The sequence below is a fragment of the Bufo gargarizans genome, chromosome 7 (assembly GCF_014858855.1).
Source record: "Bufo gargarizans isolate SCDJY-AF-19 chromosome 7, ASM1485885v1, whole genome shotgun sequence".
Classification (NCBI taxonomy): Eukaryota; Metazoa; Chordata; class Amphibia; order Anura; family Bufonidae; genus Bufo; species Bufo gargarizans.
The window spans coordinates 37400484-37409495 of NC_058086.1; the positions used below are offsets into that span (position 1 = coordinate 37400484).

The following is a 9012-nucleotide window of genomic DNA, read 5'->3' on the forward strand; positions in this document are numbered from 1 at the left end:
GCAGCTACCACGTGTATAAACGTCAAGCCAGTTCTTTAATCCAAGCGCTGCAAAGCACTTGGATTAAAGCTTCTGCCCCTGTCCTGCTGCTGTCACGGACAGCATACAGTTCAGTAATGCCGGCAAGGGACCCATCAGAGTGGCCCTTGCCGGCAATCGATCAGATTGGTTAGCCTATGCAGACTAACCAATCGGATCGCAGCAGTGAAAAAATGCCGGTTTCAGGCTCTGATCTGCGCTCTGCAGATCAGAGCCTGAAATCAGGTAGTGTTCCTCGTGCCCCCCAATCTGTGCCCCTCCAAGGCCCCCCTTGTGTCCGCCTTCCGCCTTCCCCTGAAGCTCATCTCCATATTCATGCAGCACCTGCCCTGATGCGGTCCGCCCCCTCCCCGTCCCATACATTTCTCCTGCCCCCATTTCATGCTGCCTCAGCCTCCCTCAATGTTGGCCGTACCCCCCCTTCCAGCGCTGCCCCTGCCTCTGATGCGGTCCCCCTGCTGTGTGTGATGGCGGCGGCTCCATTCCTGAGCCGCCGCCATCAGCAGAGAGTGTCAGCTCTATGCTGACACTCTGCTGTAACCCCATAGAAGACGCGGCAGCTGCATCCATGGGTTAATAGAGGGAAGGGGCTCCCTCTCTCCACCATCGGGGCTGCCGCACTGCAATGGTAGCGCCTGATGGTTGCCATGGCAACCAGACGCTTTGCAAAAGCGTCCAGTGTTGCCACCTACAGGGCATCTGATAGTATTATACTTTGCAATGCAAGAGCATTGCAAAGTATAGTACAACCATCAGCCCCACTGGACCTTCAAGATCCAAGAGGGACTTGATAAAAAAAATGTGAAAATAATAAAAGTAAAAATAAATAAATAAATAAAAATGTAAAATTGCCTTTTCCTATAAAAAAAACCAACAACACATATTAGGTATCACCGCGTTCGTAACAACCGTCTCTATAAATATATCATATGATAGACCCCGTCCGATAAACACCATAAAAAATAATTTAAAAAAACTGTAAAAAAATGCCATTTTTGTCACCTTACATCACAAAAAGTGCAACACCAAGTGATAAAAAAGGTGTATATCAAACAAAATGGTACCAATAAAACGTCACCTCATCCCGCAAAAAATGAGACCCTACATAAGAAAATCGTTAAAAAAATAAAAAACTATAGTTCTTAGAACATTGAGACACTAAAACATAATTTTTTTATTTCAAATATGCTATTATTGTGTTAAAGTGAAATAAATAAAAAAAGGGTACATATTAGGTATCGCCGCATCCGTAATAACCTGCTGGATAAAAATATCACATGACTTAACCCCTCAGGTGAACACCGTAAAAAAAAGAACTTTGCCAAAAAAGCCATTTTTGTCACCTTACATCACAAAATGTGCAACAGCAAGCAATCAAAAAGACTTATGACCCCCAAAATAGTACCAATCAAATCGTCACCACATCCCTCAAAAAATGATACCCTATTTAAGACAATCGCCCGAAAAATAAAAAAGCTATGGCTTTAATTGGGACATGGCATCTAAAACCAGTCCAGCAAAATTTGCCTTCCACAAACCATACAGCGTTCCTTTCCTTCTGCGCCCTGCCATGCGCCCTTACATCAGTTTACGACCACATGTGGGGTGTTTCGGTAAACCGCAGAATCAGGGTAATAAATATTGAGTTTTGTTTGGCCCTCAATGTGTTAAAGAGAAAAATGCAATAAAATGTAAAATCTGCCAAAAAAGTAAAATTTAGAAATGTAATCTCCATATTCCTTTCATTCTTGTGGAACACCAAAAGGGTTAACAAAGTTAGTATAATCAGTTTTGAGTAACTTGAGGGGCTTAGTTTCTACAATAGGATCATTTATGGGGGGATTCCACTTTGTAAGCCCCACAAAGTCACTCTAGACCTGAACTGGTCCTTAAAAAGTGGGTTTTGGAAATTTTCTTAAAAATTAAACTTCTAAGCCTTCTAACTTCCTAAAACATTTAAATGACATTTCCAAAATGATGCCAACATAAAGTAGACATATGGGAAATGTTAAGTAATAAATATTTTATTAGGTAAAGGTATTTATTCTGTTTTAGAAGCAGAGAAATTGAAATTTTGAAAATTATGGATTTTTCAAAATTTTGGGTAAATTTGGGATTTTTTCATAAATAAAGGTGAAATATATTGACTTAAATTTATGACTATCATGAAGTACAATATGTCACGAGAAAACAATCTCAGAATGGCTTTGGATAAATAAAAGTGTTCCAAACCAATTACAACATAAAGTGACGCATGTCAGATTTGTAAATTTTGACTTGGACACTGGGGCATCAATGACCCTTGGTCATGAAAGGGTTAACTAAAGTTCAGCTTTCACTGTTCTGCCATCCTTATTTTTACTTCTCACTTTTCAATACACTACTTTTCCAGTTTATTTGTCCGCAGTCAAATATAGACAGTCCATCTGGATTTGAGACTTTGGTGGATGGCGCTTATCTTTGTTGAGTTTTCCTTTTTGCAGTTACTGGAGGAAGTTATCTGGAGGAAGTTTAAAGATTATAAAATACTGTAGTTATAAGCAAGGCCGGAGTCAGCACCCGGCATACCCGGGCAAGTGCCGGGGCCCACAGCACAGCTGCCAGAGGCCAGAAGCAATGAGCACTTTCACTAATACAGATGGAAGCGCTCATTGCTGGAGCGCTGGGAGCTGCAGTCCTGTAACTCACCACTCAGCTCCCAGTGCTCCTCCCCTTCCTCAGGTCGATAGGGCTCTGAATGGTGAAGCAGGAAGACTTCGCCCCACTCCACCATTCAGCCTGCAGGCACGGATTGCGCTGCCGGCATGTGTGGCTGGACCCTGCAGCCCGGTGATCTGCATAAGCTCTGCCCAAACAGTGCTGCAGAGCGATTTATGCCTGCAGGGAAGAGAGGACTGAGTAGTTACTGTTTTTTTTTTTTCAAACAGAGGGGCACAGAGCACTTTAGTACTATGGAGGGGGCACAGAGCACTTTATTACTATGGAGGGGGCACAGAAGACTTTATTACTATGAAGGGGGCACAGAGGTCTTTATTACTATGGAGGGGGCACCGAGTACTTTATTACTATGGAGGGACACAGAGGTCTTTATTACTATGGAGGCGCACAGAGGACTTTATTACTATGGAGGGGGCACAGAGGACCTTATTACTATGTAGGGGGTACAAATGACTTTATTACTATGGAGGGGGCACAGAGGACTTTATTACTATGGAGGGGGCACAGTGAGCATTTCTACTATGGAGGGGGCACCAAGGGCATTATTACTCTGGAAGGGGCACAGAGGACATTACTAATGTGAAGAGGGCACAATGGGCATTTCTACTATGGAGGGGGCACAGAGCCAGAGGGCATTACTACAATGAAGGGGGCATAGTGGGCATTATTACTGTGAAGGGGGCACAGTGGGCATTTTTACTGTGAAGGGGGCACAATGGGGATTTTTACTATGGAGGGGCATAATGGGGATTATTACTCGTGTTGATCACGAATATTTGAATCGCGAATATCGGCACTTCGAGAATTCGCGAATATTTAGAATATAGTGATATATATTTGTAATTTCTAATATTCACGATCTTTTTTTAATCAGTAACCTCCCTTCTTGCTTGTGGGCCAATGAAAAGGCTGCAATGTCTTTGTCTGAGGTTAGCGACATCTCTAGCAACCGATAGGAAAGCTGCCTACCCCTTACTATATAAGAACCTCCCCAGCAGCCATTTTCTACAGTTTATTACAGTTCTGAGAGAGAGAGCAGTGTCATTGCTGTGCTCTGTGCTTTCCACACTACATTAGATAGATAGTTAGATAGCTTATATATATATAATACAGATAGTCAGTGTAGGTTAGATAGTGATATAGTGTAGCTGTTTCAGTGCAGGGTGTTAGGTAGTGTGATAGGTTCTTCTGTCCATACATACATGCCATCTAACATGTGAAGTTTCACGTATTGCGCCAAAATATTCGCATCATTAATGCCGATTAGCACAATCGCTAATATATTGGATCAATCTATCTAAATGGTGCCAACCATTTTCTCCAGTCTCAGGAAACTCTTAGCAGCTTCGAAAATGTAGTAAAAGTGACCCACGCCTGTATTTTTGCACGCATTGCGCGAATATTACTTTGCCGATTTTTCACCATCAAGAAAATAATCTTGAATTCTCTAATTCATGAATATATATTGAAAATTCGCCCAAATATTTGTGAAATATAGCAAATTCGAATACAGCCTCTTCTGCTCATCACTAATTATTACTATTAAGGGGGCACAATGGGGATTATTGCTGTGAAGGGGGCACATATAGGGCATTAAAACTGTGAAAGGGCCACAGAGAAGGCATAACTACTGTAAGAGGGCACAATGTGGGAATAACTACTGTGAGGGGGTACACATCTCTACAAAACTACTGTGAAGGTTGTACAATGAGGGCAATACTACTTTTAGGGGGTACAATTTTTTTAAAGTATTGGGGGGTGCCAGAGAAAGGACCCACCCTGGGTGCCAAACACCGTAGGCCACTGAAGCAGGGAACTATTTGCTCCCCGCTCCACCATTGAGCCACTAGCACTTCACAGCAGCAGCAGCAGCATGATTTCCTCACACATCGTCCTGCTGATCTGTGTAGGAGGAGGAGCTAGGAATGAGCCTCTGCTCCTCCCATACAACAGCGTGATGTGTCACAGTATCCTGCTGCTGCTGATTGGGAGAGTAGATCATGGGAGGAGCTAGGTGACTGAGGCGAGGAGTATTTATTATTAGTTTTTTTTCACTTTCTGTGAAGGGGGCACATCTGGGCATAACCACTGTGAAGGGGGCACTGGCCACATATCTTGGCATATCTACCACCTAGTGTCCTGAACTGGGATATACTAATAATGAGCCTGGAAGCATAGTACAGGCTGCAGCTAATTTTTAGAACAGGGTGCTTTCCCCGATCTCCGCTGAGGGAAAGCGTGTCTTTAACACTCTCAGATGCCGTGGTGACATTTGACCACAGCATAGGGATGGTTAAATCTCCAGGTCAGCATTGCCGCAGATCGTGGACATTTGTAGCAAGTGCCTGGTTGCAGAGCAGAAGCCATCTTTATAGACCTAAAAAAGAAGAAAGAAGGAGAGGTGGCAGCGCCTCGTGTGTAGAACCTTACAGTAATAAGTGATAGCAAATACACTGATTATGCTTACCGAATGGGGATGTGATGGGTCACAACAACGCCTCCGAATTGTTTTGCTGGATATTACCCGTCCAGCTTACAGGAAAGTCTGCGTCTGCTGCCCTGGTCTGTGCCCCTTGCCGTGAGTAACGGTTAGCAGGATAAGGATACATGCAGTGAAAGAAGAATTCAGACCATTCCAGGTGGCGCCCCATAGATGTCATCCGGAGGCCTGGCCAATGAGAAATAGCACCGCCCACAATACGTCACCGGGAGGGTCGACATAGGATATCATTTACGGCGGATGCTGGAAAGGGGTTACTGGTCACATGACCAAACTTGTATAGGACAGAGCTTTCTTTCTACTGACACTGGAGCTCGTGCAGGTACTTTGGGTCTGGAGTTGACATCGAAATGTGACTGTGTTAGTACATTTTTACAATATTTGGGGCACCACTTTTGATTTTACCCAGTGCCACATTTTGTCTAAAACTGGCCCTGGGCCCACTGTATAGTGGCGTGTCAAGGGGGGGAGGCGGTAGACCCCGGGTGCAGGCTCTCAGGGGAGTGCCGGCTGCTATAAGCACTTCCATCTCATTGCTGGAGCACAGGGGAGTCATCTCCCTGTGCTACTTCTCTCCTCCTGGCCCAGCCCAGCAGTGATGTTATGACGTGTGTCTCACTGCTGCACCAGAGTGCAGGGAGATAAACTGCAGTACGTGACTAAAAGACTATGCTACAGCAATGATAGCTATGGGGCCACTGGGGGGTCATTACATTATGAGGGGGCCAGGGTTATTATACTGTGTGATGGGGCCATTATATTGTGTGAGTGCCCCTTACACAGTATAATGAGTAGTGCCCCCCACACACAGTGTAATGATCCCCAGTGCCCCCCATTAAATATGATTCCCCAATGACTCCCCATACAGTATAATGACTCCCAGTGACCCCCATACAGTATATTGGGGGTCACTAGGGGTTATTATACTGTAGGATGGTCACTATACTTTCTGGGGGGCACTGGAGGTTATTATACTGTGTGGGACCAACAGGGGGACATGTCACTGTAAAAAATGCCCCAAAAGGGCCCACTAAGATTTATCGCTCAAGTACCTGGAGTCAGCCCTGAGCAAGTGGATGAGGTATTTTTTTATGCTCTTTCTCAGACAATTTTATGAAAAATTATTGGTTACTATTAGGGATGAGCGAACTCGAACTGTATAGTTCGGGTTCGTACCGAATTTTGGGGTGTCCGTGACACGGACCCGAACCCGGACATTTTCGTAAAAGTCCGGGTTCGGGTTCGGTGTTCGTCGCTTTCTTCGCGCTTTTGTGACGCTTTCTTGGCGCTTTTTGAAAGGCTGCAAAGCAGCCAATCAACAAGCGTCATACTACTTGCCCCAAGAGGCCATCACAGCCATGCCTACTATTGGCATGGCTGTGATTGGCCAGAGCACCATGTGACCCAGCCTCTATTTAAGCTGGAGTCACATAGCGCCGCCCGTCACTCTGCTCTGATTAGCGTAGGGAGAGGTTGCGGCTGCGACAGTAGGGCGAGATTAGGCAGATTAACTCCTCCAAAGGACTTGATTAACTGATCGATCTGCAGCTGTGGATCATTGAGCTGCTGATCCTCAATTGCTCACTGTTTTTAGGCTGCACAGACCGTTTGTCAGTCTCATTTTTCTGGGGTGATCGGCGGCCATTTTGTGTCTTGTGGTGCGCCAGCACAAGCTGCGACCAAGTGCATTTAACCCTCAATGGTGTGGTTGTTTTTTGGCTAAAGCCTACATCAGGGTGAAGCTGTCACACCAAGTGCATTTAACCAGCAATAGTCTGTTCATTTTTTGGCCATATACAAAATCAGGGGCAAGCTGCGCCTGTCACCAAGTGCATTTAACCCTCAATGGTGTGGTTGTTTTTTGGCTAAAGCCTACATCAGGGTGAAGCTGTCACACCAAGTGCATTTAACCAGCAATAGTCTGTTCATTTTTTGGCCATATACAAAATCAGGGGCAAGCTGCGCCTGTCACCAAGTGCATTTAACCCTCAATGGTGTGGTTGTTTTTTGGCTAAAGCCTACATCAGGGTGAAGCTGTCACACCAAGTGCATTTAACCAGCAATAGTCTGTTCATTTTTTGGCCATATACAAAATCAGGGGCAAGCTGCGCCTGTCACCAAGTGCATTTAACCCTCAATGGTGTGGTTGTTTTTTGGCTAAAGCCTACATCAGGGTGAAGCTGTCACACCAAGTGCATTTAACCAGCAATAGTCTGTTCATTTTTTGGCCATATCCCAGTCTAATTCTGTCACTAAATCCATACCGGTCACCCAGCGCCTAAATACTAGGCCTCAAATTTATATCCAGCTAAATCTGTCCCTAGTGCTGTAGCTGGGCGAGTTATTTAGTGTCCGTTCAAGCACATTTCTTGTTCTGGGTTGAAATACAATTCCCAATTTAGCAATTTCATAATTTAGTGGTTCCTGCTATATCAGAGCTATTTGAAATCTATCCCAAAAAGGGTATATAATATTGAAGGTGCACATTGGGTCATTCAGAATAACTTCACACACACCCGCTACTGTGTATTTCCAAGTCTAATTCTGTCACTAAACCCATACCTGTCACCCAGCGCCTAAATACTAGGCCTCAAATTTAAATCCCTCTAAATCTCTCGTTACCCACCGCTGTACTGTTGTTGCTGGGCAAGATATTTAGTGTCCGTCAAAGCACATTTTTTGTTCTGGGTTGAAGTACAATTCCCAATTTAGCAATTTCATAATTTAGTGGTTTCTGCTATATCAGAGCTATTTGAAATCTATCCCTAAAAGGGTATATAATATTGAAGGTGCACATAGGGTCATTCAGAATAACTTCACACACACGCTTCTGTGCATTTCCAAGTCTAATTCTGTCACTAAATCCATACCGGTGACCCAGCGCCTAAATACTAGGCCTCAAATTTAAATCCCTCTAAATCTCTCGTTACCCACCACTGTACTGTTGTTGCTGGGCAAGATATTTAGTGTCCGTCAAAGCACATTTTTTGTTCTGGGTTGAAGTACAATTCCCAATTTAGCAATTTCATAATTTAGTGGTTTCTGCTATATCAGAGCTATTTGAAATCTATCCCTAAAAGGGTATATAATATTGAAGGTGCACATAGGGTCATTCAGAATAACTTCACACACACGCTTCTGTGCATTTCCAAGTCTAATTCTGTCACTAAATCCATACCGGTGACCCAGCGCCTAAATACTAGGCCTCAAATTTAAATCCCTCTAAATCTCTCGTTACCCACCGCTGTACTGTTGTTGCTGGGCAAGATATTTAGTGTCCGTCAAAGCACATTTTTTGTTCTGGGTTGAAGTACAATTCCCAATTTAGCAATTTCATAATTTAGTGGTTTCTGCTATATCAGAGCTATTTGAAATCTATCCCTAAAAGGGTATATAATATTGAAGGTGCACATAGGGTCATTCAGAATAACTTCACACACACGCTTCTGTGCATTTCCAAGTCTAATTCTGTCACTAAATCCATACCGGTGACCCAGCGCCTAAATACTAGGCCTCAAATTTAAATCCCTCTAAATCTCTCGTTACCCACCGCTCTACTGTTGTTGCTGGGCAAGATATTTAGTGTCCGTCAAAGCACATTTTTTGTTCTGGGTTGAAGTACAATTCCCAATTTAGCAATTTCATAATTTAGTGGTTTCTGCTATATCAGAGCTATTTGAAATCTATCCCTAAAAGGGTATATAATATTGAAGGTGCACATAGGGTCATTCAGAATAACTTCACACACACGCTTC

The 9012-nt window shown here is 43.9% G+C and overlaps 1 non-coding gene across 1 annotated transcript; it reads left to right on the forward strand.

Annotated features, from left to right (window-relative positions):
* Window positions 1-500: 500 nt before the first annotated feature.
* Window positions 501-586, forward strand: LOC122944297. The gene has a single exon (XR_006390974.1). It is a non-coding gene; the product is annotated as a small nucleolar RNA SNORD71 (small nucleolar RNA).
* The last annotated feature ends 8426 nt before the right edge of the window (window positions 587-9012 follow it).